This window comes from Mustela nivalis (assembly GCF_964662115.1).
Source record: "Mustela nivalis genome assembly, chromosome: 2".
NCBI classification, from domain to species: domain Eukaryota; kingdom Metazoa; phylum Chordata; class Mammalia; order Carnivora; family Mustelidae; genus Mustela; species Mustela nivalis.
The window spans coordinates 148,144,778-148,166,537 of NC_139021.1; the positions used below are offsets into that span (position 1 = coordinate 148,144,778).

The 21,760-nt window shown below is 38.0% G+C and overlaps 1 protein-coding gene across 4 annotated transcripts in view; it reads left to right on the forward strand.

Moving 5' to 3' along the window:
- The first annotated feature begins 2,580 nt into the window (after positions 1-2,580).
- The window catches only part of MARCHF8 (membrane associated ring-CH-type finger 8), a 129,003-nt gene continuing 109,823 nt past the window's right edge, over positions 2,581-21,760 (forward strand). For 2 of the 4 annotated variants that reach the window (XM_082718821.1, XM_082718822.1), the window contains exon 1: positions 2,740-2,890. The gene's annotated coding sequence lies outside the window, so the exon portion shown is untranslated. Of the gene's footprint in view, positions 2,891-21,760 lie in introns of all 4 variants that reach the window. The other 2 variants (XM_082718825.1, XM_082718826.1) reach the window with 2 other exon arrangements.

Below are 21,760 nucleotides of genomic sequence, written 5' to 3' on the forward strand. Positions count from 1 at the left end.
GTAAATGACAGTCCATTCCTTTGGTTGTACAGGCCAAAAACCTTGGAGTCATCCTTCACTCCTTTTTTTAACAAATACCTCTAATCAATCTGAATATCCTATTGGCTCTACTTTTGAAATATGAAAAATACTAAGTGAAGCAAGAGTGTCATTTAGCATAGCATAGGAAGGCCAAAATCAAGAGAATAAACAGATATAGTGAAACCACATTTTTAAAAAAAGATTTTATTTATTTATTTGACAGAGAGAAATCACAAGTAGATGGAGAGGCAGGCAGAGAGAGAGGAAGGGAAGCAGGCTCCCTGCTGAGCAGAGAGCCCGATGCGGGACTCGATCCCAAGACCCTGAGATCATGACCTGAGCCGAAGGCAGTGGCTTAACCCACTGAGCCACCCAGGTGCCCTAGTGAAACCACATTTTGATGGTTATCAATAAAAAGGAAAAGATGTTTAGTCGGGAGATGTAAATAGGAGGCTGGCTTTACCACATCATAGCTTTGTTATGATGATTGGTTAAGAGGTGATTATTCACCTCTTTCTCTGTTTGCAAGTGTCCTGTTATTCCTTGTGTTCATCACTCTAGGGAGAACTCTAGTATACGCACTGTGTTGGATGATATGCTGTTATAGAGTCATATGTAATTATAGCAATAATTATAGTATATCTTGTCCTACTTACCAATGCATTTTGTTTGCAGTGAAACCCTAACTGAAAAACTAGATATGTTCAGCCATTTGGTGGTGACTTCTTTCTTTCCCACAAACACTAGGAGAGGGCAGGCAATTTTCCTATGTGGGCTGAGGCAGTGGACAGGTAGTATACTAGGAGTCGCTATCACCACAAACATAATGCGGAATTAACCTGCTGCCATATGGCCAATACTCGCCTTGGAGTGAAGACTGGTCATCCGTGAGAAATTCCCTTATTGGTAGCCTTCCATTCGAAATGCAAAGATTTTTTTGTGGCTGTGCTAAGTTTCCTTGCTGGCAATGCTCAACTCCAGTCCAGGTGGCAAGAGTCCAGACCCGGGTCCTGAACCCATTCAAGCTGTCAGTTGCGTTTCCCTCAGGACTCTGACCTCCTATATCACTACCTCTTGCTAAAGGTCATATATGGTTAATATTTATTGAGCACTATATGTATTGGGCACTTTAAAGTGCTAGGCCAGCATTATTTCATTTCATCTTGAAACTATTCAGTAGCTACTATCTTTCTTTTAGGTGGATGAAGAGATTCAGAAATGTGAAGTAAATTGCCTAGATAGAAATGGCTGAGCCAGGACTCACTCATCCTAGCATTGTCTCCATGAGTACAGCCTAACTTACAGATCCCTCTGGATATCTAAAGGGTCTTTTCCACTTCTTACAGATCCACAAGCCATAGATAAGCCAACTTTTTTGCTTCTCAGGCATGGTCGAGGCATAAGGTATAGCAGTGAAAGATACTCTCCCTGCCTTCATGGAACATCTGCTGCCAGGAGCAGCAGAAAAAGTCAAGCAGGTTGTGGCAACTAGCCTTGTAACCTATTTTCTATAGTAAAAGATGAGTATGGAGAAAAATCACTATTTTCTCCTCTTTGTAGTGTTGCATTTTAGGTGTGTTAATGAAGAGGATGATTGACCTTGCATTGACTGGAAGGATATTTTAAGCCCACTGTTTTGACCCTGTCAGTTTGCTCTTAGCCATGTATGCAACGTGATCAGGATTGTATGAAAGAATTAATTATGCAATAGATCATTCCTGGACAATTCTGGAATATTTGAAGGAATTGGGTCACAATTCTTATTAATTTGCAAGAAATAGTACATATTATCAGGTTTTTATGCAATTTATAATGACTATTATGGGAGAAATTGGCAGTGGCTGAAACTTTACTTCTGTAAAGTCTGATGGAGGAAAATGACTTGGTAGAAATAGTTACTAAAAACAAGTGTCAGCTATAATAAGTAAAGTTTGATGTGAACAAAACCTGAATGCTGAATCAAATATATTTTTTAAAGATTTTATTTATTCATTTGACTGACAGAGATCACAAGCAGGCAGAGAGGCAGACAGACAGAGAGAGGAGCAGAAAGCAGGCTCCCCGCTAAGCAGAGAGCCAGGCGCGGGGCTCCATCCAGACCCCGGGACCATGACCCGAGCTGAAGGCAGACGCTTTAACCCACTGAGACACCCAGGTGCCCCCTGAATCAAATATTTATTTAGGTACGTTTGTATTTACAGATGCAAAAACTAATTCTCATGAAAATGATAATAAAATATAATTTAAAATAGAAGTTGGAAGTCCCATAAGCCTTTTTCACACCCATTCTAGGATGGGGGTCAGGGTGGGGTAGGCTGTGGCATAGCCATTCATTCCAGATTAGGGAGTGAAAGGAAACAAATATTCCTTAAGGTAAACAAACACTCCGTCTTCGTTTGCTAGTCTTAGGTTAAGAAGTATTTCCATTTTTTTTCTCCAAGTTCAACATCAGAATACCTGACCGAATTCCCTTCTCCTTTCAAAGCACTAATAATATAAGCGGTCGAGCCCAGGGCTCACAAAGGGACGGTGGGAAACAGGAACGGTGTCTCCCCTTCCGCGTCCTGACCGCGTACGCCCCGCGGGCCTCGCCAAGACCAGGGAAGCAGAAGCTGCCGCAGCCACCACAGCCTCCGCGGCTCCTCTTCGACCCCTTAGCTTGCCCTTCGTTGCCAGGCAACACCTCCACAACCTCCGCCCGCGGGCGAACACGTGACGCGCATGTCACGTGATGGGCCCGTGGCGTCCTCCCGCGGAGGGGTGTAAACAGGCCCAGTGGCGGCCGAGCTGCGGGCCTGCTGCATCCTGGTGTCCGGCATGCTTCGGGCGGGCCCGGACGGCCCAGCCGCGAGCTCAGCGCCCACCTGAGGTAACCCCTGCGGCCTCGGAACGGGCGTACCTCACGCCGCTTGCAGGAGTTGCTGCCCGCCGCCGACCGGGCCGAGAGAGCCCCCGGCCCCGGCAGGGGGTGTGGCTGCCGGCTGTGCCGTCTGCGACAGGTGGGGTGGGCGGGGGCGGCCGCCGAGGTCAGGGCTCTGCTGCGCCTTGGGTCGCGGCTCTGACGTGGAGTCGGCGGAAAGGCGGCATCGACCCCGGGTTATGGGCCCTTCTGTTCCGGCTGCTCGAGGCTGCCCCTGGGAACGGGCCGAGCTCGGGGCTGCAGGATCCGTCGGGCGCTTAGGGTGTGGGGCTGCCAGCGTGGAGTCTCGGTTGAAGTGGCCGGCCCACGCGGGCTGTGAGACCTTGGGCAAGTCAGCCTCAGCCGTGGCCCTGGCCCTGGCCCAGGCCTGAGTTCCCACATCTGTAACGAACGTCGGGCTAGGTGATCTGTGAGGAGCTTCCACTTCTGACGTGTGCGGTCTTGAGAAAGACCTACATACTTTGGAAACTGCCAGAGGGAAAGTTTAGGTAGATACCTGTCTTTTAATTGCTAAGTTCCTGTTTTTAAATTTTTCATCTGACACGATCTGGATTCTTGTTCACGTGGGTGAAGTTTCTAATAGAAAACTTACTATACAAAGTCATAATGGTTTATGCTGCTGCTCCCCCCTCCCCCCCAGGTTTTTCTGATGCAACGAAACCTTTCTTAGAACCTCTTCTGAAGCCCAGTTAGTTAGGGAAAAAAAAAAAAAGAAAAGAAACTGGAAACCTTTGTCTGCCTCTCTGTCTTCCTGTTCCACTGCAATACCCCAAAGGGCCCCCAGGGATCACAGGTTGAAAAGCACTGTTACACTGTTGAGGAAGTGTTCTGTGTTTGTTAGATTTAATAGGCTCTGGAAGATGAATCTTTTGCTTATGTGGAGTTTTCTATTATTTTTCCTTCAATTTTGTTCGGCCGTGCATCGTATAGTTAGACAATTGGTATATTTCGCATATAGACGTGGGAAAGGCCCCCAAATTTCCGATGGACCTTTCTGTTTTCCATCTTTGCTTGCGTTCCCGGCCCAAGGGGTGTAAGTGTATGCTTATAATAGACCTAGTGCTCCTTATTAACCTACTCGCTCAGGTATGGAACGGGATGGAAGACTTTTTGTAAGACTTTTATTTAGGCCCAACTGAATGGATTAGGACATTAACTCTGAAAAATCTATAAGTAAGTAATATATAAGTAAGAATACATGACTTACATCGATAGAGTCGTGTAATAACATGAACATACTACAAATTTTGAAATTCTGGATTTTGAGAGAACTGGGTTTAGGTGAAGAGGACGTCCTGTTTCATACCAAAAATTATTAGGATGATTTTTTTTTAAGTTAAGAGAAATTGCTTAGTTTCCTGGTTGTTTTCGAAGATTAGGGTTGATAAGAGATTTACTTAAACTTGAAGTTTGATATTGAAAGAGAAAACCATAGTTTTTTGCAGCTTGTCCACTTGGTGCTTCTGTGAGGTGAGCCAGGATTGGAGGTTGAAAGTACTATGAATGGAACCCAAGGAGATCTATGGAATATGTTTTCTCTTTTCTTTTCCTTTTTTTTTTTTTTTTAAGATTTTATTTATTTGACAGAGAGACCAGAGAGGGAACACAAACAGGGAGGGAGGAGTAGGAGAGGGAGAAGCAGTCTTCCCTCTGAGCAGGGATCCCAATGGGGGCCTTGACCCCAGGACCCTGGGATCATGACCAGACCTGGAGGTAGCCACTTAACAACTGAGCCACCCAGGTACCTCCTTTTCTCTGTTCAAAGTAGACTTACATCCTTAATCTTTGGTGTAGATTTAGGTAAGTCACATAGTTTTCTTTACATCTCAGTTTCTGCTACAAAGTGAGGAAATTGGATTGATTAATACTCAGTTTTTTGGCTTTAGATTACTAGATAAAATACAGATAACCTAGTTTAAATTTGAATTTTAGATGAATAGTGAAAAAGTTTTTAGTATAAATATTGCATAAGGCATGCATTAGTAAAAAATATCCATTGTTTATCTGAAATTCAAGATTAACTGGGCTTACTGTATTTTTATTTGCTGAATCTGGTGACCCTACTTCAACATTTTTGTCTTTAAATTAGCTTTAGGAAGGAATTATAGATGCATAGACAGGAAGGAATTTATTCACTCAAGACACCCTATTACCAGCAGTAGTGTCTACTTCTTGAAGAACAGCTCTGTTTCACTTGTGGTTGCACCATGAAGCAATTCCTTTTCTACCATAGGCACATAATGTTTAGGTTTGTACTTTTGGTGGTAAACTATTTTTTTTAATTTTTAAATTAAAAAAAGATTTATTTATTTATTTTAGAGAGAACTTGAGCAAGCACAGGAGGAGGGTGGGGCAGAGGTAGAGGGAGAGAGTGTCTGCTGAGTGTCCATGCTGAGCCTGGAGTCTGACTAGGGGCTCCATCTCATGACCCTGAGACCGTGACCTGAGCGGAAACTGGGAGTCAGTTGCTCAACCATCTGTGCCACCAAGGTTCCCTGGTAAGCAATTTAAATACCTGAAAGAAAAAAAAAAGTTGCTTAAATTTCTAAAAGTAACAAATTTGGGTCAGGAAATGGTATGTACTATTTTTTTTTCTATAGAAGATGAAACTCTACCTGTCCTCCAGTTATATTATTGACTTTAAGATATGTTCTAAGGTAGTTGACTGTTCGAATGGTAAATAATCTTTCACGAAGTTGTTATACCTATGATTTGGTCCCGTGTGAATATGGAAAATAATCAATGTATGCAGTATAAACATTTTATATTTTATTTTACTATTTTTTAAACTCCTAGTGCATGCTGATATATATATTTTAAGACTATTTGTTTATTTATTTGACATACAGAGATCACAAGTAGGCAGAGAGGCAGGCAGAGAGAGAGAAGGAAGCAGGCTCCCTGCTGAGCAGAGAGCCCACTGCCGGGCTCCATCCCAGGACCCTGAGATAATGACCTGAGCCGAAGGCAGAGGCTTTAACCCACTGAGCCACCCAGGCACCCCTAAACATTTTATATTTTAACCGACCACTGTTCATCTTGTATTTGCTATATCTTGAAGAATTTCAGTGTTGAAATTCCTTTCCAAGGGGTATAGTTTTTAATTTTTTATAATTTTTGAGAGTTTTAAAGAAAACTAGGCCAAATCTTTTACTCACCTCTCTCCGAAATTCCCGAATTTTCAAATTCATTCATTCATTCAATAGTCAACAAAAAATTGAGTGTCTTTTATGAGCCAGGCTCTTGTAATCAGTGTTACAGATCTTCAGGTGCTTATCTTTGACAGAGGAGTTAAATCACATGCATTCTAGGGATAATGTGATGAGGGCCTTGAATTAATACAAATACCGTGGAAATTGAGAGGAGAATGAGAACCCATCAGTTGAAAGATTGAATGGCAGAACATCCTAGAGGAGGTGGTATGTAATCTAGATCATTGTGATAAATGTTGGGTCAGGAAGACAAGCTTACAGAAAGGTATGAAGAAGCAGGAAAAGGCAGGGGATCCATATTCTCATTTACACAAAGCATACACTGGGGTTAAAAGTAATTGATAATATTGTTTATATGTAGTTTTTGGTTCACTAATACTCTTATCTGCATTAAGTATATTGGAATGAAATTTCTTCAGTGTGTATATTAGAGAGATCTTCAGATGTCAGTGTAGCTCTCTGAAAAAATATTTATGAAATATGTTACACATACAAAAATGTGTAATTTGCATATATAAAGCTTAAAAAAATAGAATATTATCACACCATTGAAACCTGATTAGACACCCCTTTTCCTTTCCTTTGGAAGTAAGCATGTACTGAATTCTATCATTTCTTTGCTTTTCTTCATAAACTTATTTTATGTGTATACTACTCCCCCAAACATTGTTTACTTTTATATGTTTTTGAACCTTATATAAATGGGATCATACTATGTGTATTTTTTTGAGACTTTTCCACTTAGGTTACGATGTTTCATTCATGTTTTCCCCCCACTAACGTTCCACCCGTGTTTTTACGAAGTTTAAGGATTTCACTGATGTAAACAGCTAGGATTGGGGTTGCTGCTTGTAGGGTATGGGTATCTGTAATTTCCTAAATATTGCCAAGTTACTTTCTGTTGTGGTTGTGCTGTTTTAGTTTCCTCCCTTCAGTGTATGAGAGTTCCTGTTGCTCTCCTGTCTATATGCTGTCTTTTATTTGGTATGAGCAAATCATATACCTAATAAGAAAAGTCTAGTATCTAGAGCATGTAAAGAAGACTTACAGCTCAACAATAAAAGGAACAGGAACTCATTTTAAAAACAAAGGATTTGAATGGACATTTCTTCAGACAAGATGTACAAATGGCCCATAAGCACCTGAAAAGAAGCTTGATTTCATTAGCCACCAGGGAAATGCAAATGAATACCACAATGAAATAACCATGTCATACCCACAGGGATGGATGTAGTCAAAAAGATAATAGCAAGTGTTGAGGAGTTAGTGGAGAAATGAGTCTTCATGCAGTGTTATGAGGAATGCAAGGTGATGGAACTACTTTGGGAAACAGTCTGGTACTTCCTCAAACGGCTGAACATAGGGATTGCAAGTGGCAGAGCAACTATACTCCTAGGTTTATACCCAAAGAAAAATTCAAATATATATTCACACCAAAACTTGTATGCAGATGTTCAGTGTCAATATTCATAATAGCCAAAAAATAGAAACAAATGTATGCCAGTTGATAAATGGATAAATAAAATGTGGTTTGTATATACAGGGAAATATTACTCAGCCATAGAAGGAATGAAGTACAGATTCATGCTACAACATAAATAGATGAACCTTGAAAACATGATGCTAAATGATAAAAGTCACAAAAGGCCACATATTGTATGGTTACATTTATACAAAATTTCCAGAATACACAAATGTATACAGTGAGAAAATATGTCAGTGATTGTCTAGAGCTGGGAGTTGGGTTGAGGGTAGATGGGAGATTTGATAATCAGTATTGTTTCTTTTTAGGATGATGAAATGTCCTAAAATTGATTGTGCTGGTGGTTGCACAATTCTGTGAATATGTGAAAAACCATTGAACTGAACACCTAAGAGAAGGGAGGATATTAAAACAAAACAAAACACACAAAAGGTTGCTATGTTGTGAGCAGCCCTATGCAGAGACCTGTGTGGTGAGGGAGCAAGACTTTCCCATAGCCATCTGAGTGAGCTTAGAAGCAAATTCCTTCTTCCTCCCTTTTATACAGAGAGCCAAGCCTTTAGATGATCCCATAACCCCGCCAGCAGTTTTGACTGCAGCCTTGTGACAGACCATGAGCCAGAGGTACCCATTTTAGCTGTCTAGATTGCTGACCCATAATAATTGTTAGATAGTAAATGGTCATTGTTTTAAATGAGTCTTGAGGTAATTTGTTATGCACAACAAATAATACATGGGCAGTAGCATTGCATTACGGGTTGCCTTTCATTTGGTGTTATGGAAAGCCATGATGGTTAAATTAATATACTATAATTGACTCTTCGTTTTATTTATCATTTTGTTAACCACGACTCATGACCAAGAGTTAGTAATATATTTATTGAGATATTCTCTAAATTTTGGGGGGGTGAGGAGAATTTATGCTTAGAATATTTTCAATTTGTTTTATTATAATTTAAAAGTTTTATAATCCTATGTGCTGCATTATGAATCTTTATCAGCCACGGCAGGCCACTTCCAGACCATATAGCAGTACAGACTATTTCTCATATTTTCATGATCTTCTGGTAACTCTTTTATATTTAGAAGTTATGGATGGTATTAATATATTTTAGGCAGATTTATTTTATTATTTATGACTTTAGCATAGCACTTAGAAAATAGTTACTGAGGGAAAAACCACAGTTCCCTACAGCCTCATTCTATTGAAACCATATGAAAGGAAGGTAAAGTTTTTTTTTCTTTGCCTTTGAATATTTCTGTATTTCAGTTGAAGAAAGATTGACTCTGTGGATAAGGAACTTGTGGGTTTTGAAATTTGATTTTAAAAATGAAGACATGTTTAAAAAGGTTTTAAGGATTCTCTTTGTCCTTTATTTTTTCTATCTTTTAAAAAGTATAAAAGATATATATTTATTAATATACAAAGATATCAGTAAATTGTTGTTATATGAAGAAAAGCAGGCCATAGAAGTTTTCTCCTAGAAGTTTTATAGTTTATATATTTAGGTCTGTGATCTATTTTTAGGGGTTAATAGTATATGTATGAGATAGGGATCTAGGTTCCTTGATGAATACACAGTTGATTTGGTATCATTAGTTGAAAAGATTATCCTTTCCATATTGCATTTGTTGTCCTTTATTCCTTGCCCATTGCATTACCTTGCCATTTTATGTTGGGAGTCAACGGGTGAGATATATGTGGATCTATTTCTGGACTCACTCTTCTGTTGGTTTATAAGTCTGTCCCTATGTCAGTACCATACTGCCTTTCTTACTGTAGCTTTATGTGTAGTTTGAAATTGGTTAGTATGAATTCTTTACCTTTGTTCTTTATTTTCAAAGATCTGTTTCAAGAACTGTTTTTAATTTTGTAGTGTACATGTCATGGACATATTTTGTCAAGTTTGTATCTTAATATTTTATGGTTTTTGATGTTACAAATGGGATTAAAAATCATTTCCTACTTATTCATTGCTCATATGTAGAAGTACAGTTTTTTGTATTCCCTTAGTATCTGGTAGCCTTTCTAAATTCCCGTGCTACTGCTAGTAATCTTTTGGTTACGTTTTAAGAATTTTCTACGTAATGTGATCATTGAATAAAGACAGTTTTATTTCTTCCTTTCCAGTCAGGATGCCATTTCTTCCTTCCTGCCTGCCTGCCTTCTTTTTTTCCTTCTTAATTTCTTTCTTTGACCTACTGCATTGGCTAACAACTCAAATCCAACATTATGATAGAAGTGGAAAGCAGACAATCATGTGTTATTCTCAGTCTGAGGGAGAAAGGATTGAGTCTTAAGAATGATACAGTAAGTACTAAATATAAACATTTTCAAATGTTAAATTAGACTTAATAAAAATTAAAAACTTCTGCACTTTAAAAGACTGCCTTTAAAAAAAAAAAGATTTTATTTATTTATTTGACAGAGATCACAAGTAGGCAGAGAGGCAGGCAAAAGGAGAGGAAGGGAAGCAGGCTCCCTGCTGAGCAGAGAGCCCAATGCAGCACTCGATCCCAGGACTCTGGGATCATGACCTGAGCTGAAGGCAGAGGCTTTAACCCACTAAGCCATCCAGGTGCCCAAAAGACTGCTTTGAATGAGAACAAATATTTGCAATTCATATATCTGACAAAGGACTTTATCCAATATTTATAAGGAACCTCTATAAATCATTAAAAGGCAGACAACCCAAATTATAAAATTGGTAAAAGATTTCGATAGACACTTCACAAAAGAAGATATTTGAATTCACAGAAGCACATTTAAAATTCTCAATATATTCAGTAATTTAGGGAAATGCAAAGCAAATCAAAATTATAAAGAACTCTTTGCCTATAAGAGTGATTACAGTTGAAGAGATTGACTTTATTAAGGGCTGGTGAAAATGTAGAACAACCAGAACTTACATGAATTGCTAGTAGGAGTGTATGATGATAACAGACAGTGTGGAAAACAGCGTGGCAGTTTCCTGTTAGCTTGAACATGCGTTTACGGGATGATCCAGCGATTCCACTCCTCGTTATAAAATAAAACATTACATCACAAATGATTTACACCCAAATGTTCAGAGATCAAAAATAGCCCAAATGTCCATCAGTAATTGCACATTGGAACACTATTCCACAGGAAAAAAGGAACTGCTGATACTATCACGGCACGTAATTGAGAAAACATTTTGCTGAGCAAAAGAAGCCAGACACAAAAGAGTACATACCGTATAATTCCATTCAATTCATCTTAGAGCCAACAAAACTAATCTATAATAAAGCAGATTAGTGATTGCCTTGGGCCAGAGTGGGAGGAATTGACTACAGAGGAGCATGAGGGAATTTTTTGCAGTAATAGAAATGTTCTGTTTGAATTTTAATTGGTTAGTCGCTACACTGTGTTTTTGTCAAAACTTCCAACATTACATGGGTATTTTATGTAAATTGTGACTCAATACAGTTGATTTAAAAAATCAAAGGTGTGGGGTGCCTGGGTGGCTCAGTGGGTTAACCTCTGCCTTCGGCTCAGGTCATGATGCCAGGGTCCTGGGATGGAGCCCCGCATCGGGCTCTCTGCTCAGGAGGGAGCCTGCTTCCTCCTCTCTCTCTGCCTGCCTCTCTGCCTACTTGCGATCTCTGTCTATCAAATAAATAAATAAAAATTAAAAAAACACGCAAGGTGTAAATAGCATTTATATAATAAGCACAGATGTTTTATATCGAGTAATTCTGTGTAAAATTTTTAAATGTATGTGTACACACATGCATAGGAAATGTTTGAAAGGATGTTCAGCAAATTGTTGCTGATTATGTCTAGATGGTGAAATTTTAGGTGTTTTAAAAGAATGATTGGACTTTCCTATATTATTTCCCATAATATTTCCTATATTATTTGGACATTTCCTATATGATTTCCTATATTATTTATAATATTTCCTATATTTTTTTCAAGGAACATGTCTTAACAAAAGCAAAATATTTCTTTTTTTTTTGTTATCTGGAAGTTTTATTCCTTGATGTTTTCATCTTTTAAATATTGAATAAGCACTATAATAATTATGAAATATGTTTAGATCTTAAATACTTTTATTCTTTAATCACCCCTGATTAGGAACAAAGCCTTCCGTTATCTTTGATGCCCCTTGGTCCTCCTCTCACCCCATTTTTTTTTTTAACTCTCCACAGACATAACTGATGCCCTAAATTTGTGTTTATTATTTCCTTGTTATTTTTAATAGTTGTATCACATTTGCCTCCCTAAGCTGTGTTCTTTCAGTCTTCACACTGTTGAACTTAGTAACTAGAATCAAACTGTGTGTATACTTTTAGTAACTAGAATCAAACTGCGTGTATACTTTCATCACTTGCTTTTTTATCCCACATAATACGAGACTTGAGAGAGACACCCTTATTTCTGTATGTGGTTGTAGTCCACTGATATGTAATTTTGTATTGAATTACATTATATGAGTATTCCCTAATTTGATCTTTGTACTCTTGGTGAATAATTGGGTTGTTAATTTTTTTCCTGTTATGAGCAGTAGTTATGTGAAATTTTTTAAAGTTTATTTATTAGATTTTGGTAATCTCTACACCCATGGTGGGCCTTGAAATCATGACCCTGAGATCAAGATCTGAGCTGAGATCAAGAGTTGGACACATAATTGACTGAGCTACCCCAGGATCCCTGATTTTTTCTCATTTGTCGGTGTTGAAATGCCTATTATCATATGTATGTCTTTGAACATTCATTGAAGTATTAGTATAGTATAGAGTCCTAAAGTGGTATTGTGTGGCCAAATGAGATTTAAATTGTGTAGTGGCAGTTGTTGCCCCAATTTTTTTTCACTCTGTATTTCCCCCTAATAATGTGTAGGTACATTTTTTCCACTCCCTTGTGCATATTATCTGTTACCCATCTCTATATTTTTCTGTATTTTAAAATTAATGTTTAAGTTTTCATCAAAATACTTGGATATTGTTTAAAAATAATGAATACAAAGGGCTCATAATGAACACAGAGGCAATTTCTGTTTTCTCATTTCTAGGTAGTTACCTCCATGTTTCGTAATGCTTATGCATTACAAATGCATATTATATGCTTATGCATATTATACAAACACATTATAATGCATATACATACTTACCAGCTTTAGATTATACATTGCCTTCCTGTTACATGGATTTGGGAATCTTAAATTTTTTACTTTCCTCTTCTGCATTCCAGCTATGGTTATAACCCTATTTTTGTTGAAATAACAGTCAGTGACCACTTAACTATTTTTCTATAGAGCCAAGTAATAGTCTGTGGCTACTTTTTCTTTCTTATGTATCTCTTTAAAGTTACCTCATTTTTTTTTAAAGATTTTATTTATTTATTTGACAGGCAGAGATCACAAGTGGGCAGAGAGGCAGGCAGAGAGAGAGGAGGAAGCAGGCTCCATGCTGAGCAGAGAGCCCGATGTGGGACTCGATCCCAGGACCCTGGGATCATGACCTGAGCTGAAGGCAGAGGCTTTCACCCACTGAGCCACCCAGGCGCCCCGTTACCTCATTTTTTTAGTGACACAACTTTTCATTTACACGTTCTTAATTTTTACGAGATGCTCTTCTATATCATCTATTATATCTCTTCTGTTAATCTCTAATATTCTGGAGGTCTTTGCTCCTAGAGCCTTCCATAATCCTGATTTAATATGAACCTGAATTCTCTGGGCTTCCTGCTCAGTCACTGTGTGGAGACCTCTATCCTGGCCAGTTTCTCCAGAGAATCATCTGTTTTCTCATTGTCTATTAGTCTTGACAATTTAAACCCTTGCTCCTCAAAATGTATTCCATAAACCAGCCACATTAAGTATCATCTTAGAGCTTGTTAGGAAATTACAGAATCTCAGGCTGCATCCCAAATCTGCAACAAGATGATTTGTATGTGTTGAAAAATCTGAAAAATTTGAAAGCCCGGGGCTGTGCTATAGTGCGGTAACAGTAACAATAGGAACAACAAAATATTGTTATGTAAAATTTAACACAAGGTGGCTGTAACTATGCCATCTGCCTCCAGGATGGCAGTTGAAGAGAGATCTGGCTGGAGGATCTCAGTGAATATTTTTAAGGGACTAGAAGTGACAAATATTATTCTCCCCATATTATATTGGCTGGGAATCTGTCACATGGCCTCTCACATAATTGCAAGAGAGAGTGGAAAGTGTAGTCTCTGGTTTGCCTGGGAACAGAAAGTTTGTAGTAGGTAAATAGCATTGACACTGTTTCGGTAGGTCATTCTGGTTCCCAAACTGTTTCATTCTTTTCCCCACACATAGAGCGCACTAATCCCCTATCCAACCAGTCATTGCCTTTGGTTCAAAGTACAGGATCTCTATGACTGGCTGTCAAGTCCACATCAGCCTTTCTTGTTAAAGTGAACTAAAGTGACCTATTTACCCCCTACCCCCCCCTGAAATGTATTATAGTAAGAATACAACATGATTAGTAATCAATCCCATTTGGAAGGTGAAGCATAGAGAGACAGAAGTCATTCTTCTGTAACAGTTCCTTAATCCTTACGGATGGACATTATAAAGGAAGATTCCCATCCATGGAAGGAAAGGATATTTAAGTAGATTCTGATTTTGTTCCCAGGGACGAACTCTCACATTCTTTTTTCTTTATGGCTCCAGGCACCATCCTCTAGAAGGTTCTCACCCCACCCGCTTGTCTTATTTGGCCACATCCCATATCCAAGTTTGATGTTTGGAGCTTGCACTTCTTGGGTATTGTGAGTTTAGTCTTTTTGTAGAAGGTTGGACTACCAGAGATTGCTGTTAGGTCTTGAACAGTCACACTTTCCAAATCTGTTTTACAGTTTTCTGCCAGTGTGTTTCCCTTAGAAATTTAGCAGACTCATTATTCATTTGCTTCTAGTTAATCACAGTGCCAATAATAAAATTTGTTTTTGAGACATAGTTCTGAAGTCTATTCTATTTTTCTGCTTTCTTGCTTCGAGTCCTCTGTCTTGTTTCAGTGGAAGCCATCTGTAATGTCACACTATAATCTGATTTTCTCTGGGGCAATTTTTTTCTTGTAATATCCTGATAGAAATAGCTGGTAGTAACCAACACACCATCATTTTCAACTTCTAGCTTTTTCAAGACCCATAGAGGTTAAAGTTCACCAGGTGTGTGGTTTGTTTTCTGAATTAGAGCCATCAGCAGAGTTTCTAAATATTTTGCCTTTCATGACATGGATCATCATCATCCCATTCTCTATATGAAGTTCCTCATTGCCTACAAAGTGATGACTAAATAAATACAACTTATTTAGGTTTTTGTTACGATAGCACCCTACTTCTGGTAGAAGTGTCCGGGTGGGGAGGTGGTCAGGGACAAATTGTTTTATTTATAGACTTTTATCGTATCTCTGTCTCTTAGCCTTTAGATTTTTTCCATTCGTAACCTGAAGCCTGAGCCCTGTGGTGGTTTTTTTCTTTTAAATAGGTAAGTTAGTTTATTTTTAAAAAAAATTTGTTTTGAGACAGAGTGCATACACAAGAGATCACAAGTGGGGTGGGCAGGGAGCCTGATGTGGGGCTTCATCCCAGAAGCCTGGGTTCGTGACCTCAGCTAAAGGTAGCTGGTTAACTGACTGAGCCACCCAGGTGCCTTGAATTAGTTCATTTTGTATCTTTATCCATCATTTCATGTATTTTACATTGTGGCCTTCTTCACCTTGCTAAATCATCAAATTAGCATTAATTAATTTAATTATTAATATTTTTATATTAATTTAATTATTAATGTTTCCATATTTTCTTCCTTCAAAAAACAAAAAACCCACTCCTTGGGTGCCCTCTCTATTTGTAGCCTTCTTATTTATACCTTTTTTCTTTATTTTTTACTAGTTTTTTGTCAGATATGTGCTTTGTAAATATTTTCTCTCGGTCTGTAGTATTTTTTTTTCACCCTTCACAGAGCAAAATTTTTTATATTTATGAAATCTATAAACTGTCCTCTTGGGGATCATGACTCTGGTGTCAAGTTTCAGAGTTCTTTGTCTAGCCCTAAATCCTAGAGACTTTCTTCTATAATTTTTTTCTCCCTAAAAGTTTTATAGCTTTATATTATACATGTATTGAATTAATGTTTGTATTATGTATGAAACTTAGGTCAAGGCTCATTTTTTTTCCTGTTGCGTTGGCACCATTTATTGAGAAGCTGTCTTTCTTCCATTGAATGGCTTTATCAAAAATTTTCTGGACATATTTGTGTGGATGTATCTATGGGTTCTCTATTCTGTTCCATTAAACTCTATGTCTGTCTCTCTGGCAATACCACACAGTCTTGATTATGGTAACTCTGTAATTAAAGTCTTATAATCAGTAGACTGATTTATCCCATTCTGTTTTTTTCTTTCAAAGGTATTTTGGCTATTGTGGGATTCTTTGGTTTTCCATATACATTTAAAAATAATCTTGTCTTTTTTTTTCTTTTCCTTCTCTCTTTTGCACAACACTGAGATCAAAAGTCGGGAGCTTGACTGACTGAGCCACCTAGGTGACCAAAAATAATCTTGTCTATGTATACAAAAAAATATTGATGAGATTTTGATAGGAATTATGTTAAGCTTGCATATCAGTTAGGAAAGAATAGACATCTTTACTTTGTTGAACTCCAGTCCATGAATACACTATGTGTCTTTATATTATTAGTTCTCTGATTTCTTTCACCAGCATTCTTTGCTTTTCAGCATAAAAGATCTTTGTTTTATACCTAAGTATATAATTTTTTAATGATTGTGTTGTATTTATAATTTGTGTCCTTGTTTTGATTGATAGTATATACAAGTACAACTAATTTTAGTAAGCTTCTCTTATATCCTGCACATTGCTGAACTCACTTATTCTGGGAGTGTTTTGGTAGACTCCTTGGGAATTTTTATATAGACAGTCATGCCAGCTGCAAATAGGTGCAGTTTTATTTCTTAATTTCCAATCTGCATGCCTCTTATTTCCTTTTCTTGCCTTATTGTACTGGTTAGCACCACCAGTACCATATTAAATAAGAGTTGCCTTTTCCCCAGTCTTAGTGGGGAAAGCAAAAAGGTGTAGGTGTTTGTTTTTTGGTAGATGCTTTTTATCAAATTAAGGAAATTCCTTTTTCTTATTTTTCTGAGTTTATCATAAATGGTTGTTGAATTTCATCAAATGTTTTATCTGCATTCATTGATAGGAACATTCAATTTTATTTAATAGCTTTTTAACATTGTAGATTAACATTATAAATTTCAAAAATGGACAGATCTTATATCCTTAGAATAAAGTTCATTTGGTCATGGTTTCTTTTTATATTTGCTAAATTCTGTTTGCGAATACTTTGTTAAAGTTCTCTTTTTCTTTTCTGTTGAGAGAACATTATGTAGCCATTTCATTCTTTTAGAGTATGTGCGCTAGTGATACTTTCTCTTAATTTACTTTTATCTCAGAATGTCTTGATTTCCCTTTCCTTTCTGAAAGGATATTTTTGTTGGATATACATTTCTGAGGTGATATAGTTAGATAGTTATTTTCTTTCAGTCTTTGAAAAGTACTGTCTCTCTTCTTAATGGTCTCTTTGGGTTCTGATTAAATACTTGCTGTCATTTAAATGATTTTTCCCTTGTAGGTAAGGTGTTGTTGCTCTCTCACTGCTTTCATGATGTTTTCTTTGAGGTGTTCAGAAGTATGACTATGACATGTCTTGGTAAGGAGTTCTTTAAGTTTATCCTGTTTGGAGTTTGCTCAGAATCTTAAGTCTGTTAGTGTATAAATTACCTTCTGTGAAATTTGGGAATTTTCAGCCATTATTTCAAATGCTTTTTCAACTCAGTCCTCTGTGATGACATGAATATTGGCTCTTTAGTTACAGTCCCATAGGTCCCTGAAACACACACACTCTCTTTTTTTTTCTTTCTTCTTCTTTTTTTAAGTTTTCTTTCTCTCTGTCATTCAGATTGGGTAGTTTCTCTTCTGTCTTTTGGTTTACTGACTCTTTTCTGATATTGAACCCATTTCTTGATTTTTATATTTTGATAATTATATTTTTTAGTTCTGAAATCGCCTTTTGGTTCTTCTTTGTATCCTGTATTTCCTTGCTGAGACTTTGTTTTTTGTTTGTTTGTTTGTTTGTTTTTTTACCAAGACACAGCTGTAATGGGGATGAAAATCCCTCCTGTTATTAAGCTTTCTCTAATACCGTCCTGATGAGAATATTGGGATGCTTTGTTACATCTTGGTGGGAGTTAAAGTCTAGTTTATCTTCTGTAGTTGCTGGACTGGGTGGGGTTGTAGCTGCAGTTTTTTTCTGTGGTGTCTGGCTGGAGTAAGGTGTCTAAAAGTTTTACTGTCTTAAACTTTTTTTGTCTTTCTGGGCTTGAAGTTTTTTTTTTTTTTCAGTCTGTACTTCTTGATGTTTCTGAATTGCCAGTTCTTCATCTATAAGTTTGGGTTATATAAACAAAACACAAGGAACCTCAATACTGTATTGTTCTTTAAAGCCTGAGGTCCCTAGCTGATCTGCCTTCTTATCTGCCTTTCAGAGTCTTTATATATAATGTCTGCAGTTTTTAGCTGTACTTAGTGAGACAAGGAAAAATGTGTTTACTCCATCTTCCCAGAAGCATAAGCATTTCATTTTTAAAAGTAATTTTACCATCATTTTAATAGTTTTGGTGGAAGAAGAATTAAACTTATGTTTAATCCATACTTTTATTACTTATTAATGTTTTAGTACATTTGTATGAATTAGGGAGATTACATATTTTGTTTGCTCAGTGCTTGTTTTGTACATGGCACACAGTATGTGGGAAGGCCTTTGAGAAATGATTGAGAGCATGAAACTCTGCTTTACTAAGATTTTTCAAAAACCTCCATTCTATAAATGAATCCCTTCTGTGTTACTCCCAGAAAGATTAGTTTGCTTTTAGGTGAATTTCTTGAGGGTAGCTGATGTAGAAGATGATACTTTAATACCATAACCTGATTTTTAGGTTAAAATGACATTTTTTGCCAGGAATACTGGCATAATATATCCTTTAAATTTATACTTTATAAATTATAATTCTTGGGACGCCTGGGTGGCTCAGTTGGTTGGATGACTGCCTTCGGCTCAGGTCATGATCCCGGAGTCCCGGGATCGAGTCCCGCATCGGGCTCCCAGCTCCATGGAGAGTCTGCTTCTCCCTCTGACCTTCTCCTTGCTCATGCTCTCTCACACTCATTCTCTCTCAAGTAAATAAATAAAATCTTTAAAAAAAAATTATAATTCTTATGCTATAATCTTTTGCATTTATCTTGATTTGTTAAAAAATAATTTAACTATATTCTCAGGAAGGATAACTTTTATATTAGATTCTGTCTAAGCATTAATATTTTCAAGAATTATTGGAAGTCTTAAGTTTGTTAGTTCAGTTGAGATACTGTTAGGAATGTTCTAGTACTTACCCAGGTAACATAGTAGTTAAGGATATGGGCCCTGGAGCCAGCTTCAGTTCTTATTGTATGGACTTGAGCGGAGGTTTACCATCCATATAGTGGAGATGATAACAGTTCTACTATTTCATAGGGTGGTTGTGACAACATGAAATCTGTTTTTTTCTAACTTGTTAAGACTGAAATTTATTTTTTTTAAATGATAGAAATTTAAAGAAAATATGTCAATTCTGTTACATACACAGGATATTCTACAGTTTGGTATAGCTCTGAGAGCATTAGGCTTGTGAGTTAGGAAACCCGAGTTCCACTTCCTACTTTCCTGAGTAGCCACTTGACTCTGGTAAGCAAGCAAACTTGCTTTCTCTCTCTGCCTTACTTTACTCATTTATAAAAGTGGGCTTGGGAGGCGGCTGGGTGGGTCATTGCGTTGGGCCTCTGCCTTCAGCTTGGGTTATGATCTCGGGGTCCTGGGATTGGGTCCTGCATTGGGCTCTCTGCTCAGCACAGAGCCTGCTAACCCCCTCTCTCTTTCTCTGCCAGCCTCTCTGTCTACTTGTGGTCTCTCTCTGTCAAATAAATAAAATCTTTAAAAAAAAAACCAAAAAACAAAAAACTGGGATTGGGTTTGAACTGGTTGATCTCCAAGAGTCCTTCCAGTTCTTCCATTCTGGTTTTTTGTCTCCCACTGAATCATAATTGATCTAGCTATAACACAGTTCATGAGGAGAGCATATTTTACATCCTGGAGAAGAAAGAGAGAGAAAAAAAAAAAAAAGCTTGGAGTCGGGAGAAACAGTATGGGCTTACAGAAAACAGTAAGGACTGATACATTGATAGTTAGGTTTATTTCACTGATTCTAACCTAGGGAAGAATGTAGTTGGAAGGGAAGGGCTCTTGATTCGGCATAATGGATGCATTTCTAACAGATACTCCTGTCCTAGCATTGAAATGGGCCACGTTAAGTGCCTCCTCACACTGGAAGGATAAAGGCCAAGGCCAGACTGGCAAGTGATGCTTCAGAGTCAGACCAGTTATTTCTGCCTCAGCCAGGTGGTGCTGGATGACTTCTAGAAACCTTCTGGCCTCCCATGGGTGGAAATCATGACATGATAAAGTTGTTAAAATAATCAATAAAAGAAAGCCATATTGTAGTTGGCAAAGTAGTCGGACTTTAACTGAATTGTAACAATGACATTCGTATTCAAAATTCATTTCTGTTTTTGTTTCTTTGTTTCTTTCTGCCTTTCTTTCCATGGTAGTGTTAGACTGTTACTTGTTCTTGGTTTTGAAAATGTTGCTCCTCCTGAGTCTTGTGTAGTTTTGGTGATTCATCTGGGAAAAGCAGCACTGTTATTTTCTTTGTTTTGACTGATGTGTGAATGTTTGGCACTTTTCTTTTAAGCTAAGCTGGGAACTGTGAATTTGGGTTCTTGGGTTTTGTTGACATACTAGCTAAATTTGTCATTGACTTTTGTGAGTACATTGCCAGCTTCTTTGGAGATGTTTACGGGTCCAGGCGGAAAATTTTGGTAGTACAATCTTATAGTTTCTGCTCTGAAGCAGTCTTTGAAGGAATATATGTGGGGGAGCACACCCTTGGGGAAAAAGTTATTCTTAATCCTTTTATTGAATTATAATGCTCCTTTTCCTACTTAGTGCGGTAGAATTTGGTCATCAGAGGAACAGTTGTCTCACCCTGACTTAGCGTCTTGTTGAGGAGGTTGTGTGTGTGTATGTGCATTTCCTAAACTACCTCAGATCCCCTTTACCCACTGGGTGTCTTCTTCCTTCTGAGTTGGGACTAGATTGCACTGTGCTAGTAGATAAATCATTTTATAGCAGGTTTTCAGTGTTTGCACTATTGGGATTTGGGGCCAGATAATTCTTCGTTGTGGGAGGCTGTCATGTACATTATAGGATATTTAGTAGTATCCCTGGTGTTTTCTTACTGGATTCCAGTAGCACCCCACAGTTAGGGCAATCAAAAATATCTCCAAAAGTCCTGTGGGTGGCAGAATCGCTCCAGTTGAGAACCACTGACTTACGGATGCTTCTCTGCCAGCCCTCTGTCATCCTGCTCCCATCTGGTTTCTCCATGTTACTGGTCTTGCTCATGGCTTCCTCCCTGTGACTGTGCTGTGCTCAGCTAATTAGGTGGCAAGTTCCCAAGGGGTAGGTGGGGAATAGGGCAGAGATAGTGAAATCAATGGGGAATAGGACAGAGCTGGTGTAAGGTGTGGCTCTGGGTAGGGGCTGATCCCTGCAACGCACAGATGGGTGTTTTTTGGTGGCAGCTAATGGTTAGACTTAAAAACAAATGTTTCTTGACGTGAAAGTGAGCTGACAGTGGTTTCATGCTCATCAGGTAAGTGATGTCTTCATGCTGTCTGAAGTCTGCCTTGGGAGTCTGCGGTTTTGAAAGAAAGCTCCAGGGATGTTCTCTCTTAAATGTTTTTATTTGAAAGAAACAAAGAGGAGATAGACTGCTTCTTGATGAACTTCCATGTTCAATTTTGATTTTGTTGTTGAGGTGACTTAAATAGCTAGATACTGTTAACAGGCTTTTTTTTTTTTAACATATATGAAACGAGGTAGGAGAATTTGTAAATATAAAGCAGCAAATGTTTGATGAGTGCAGCTGGGCATAGTGCCATACCTTCAAGAAAGA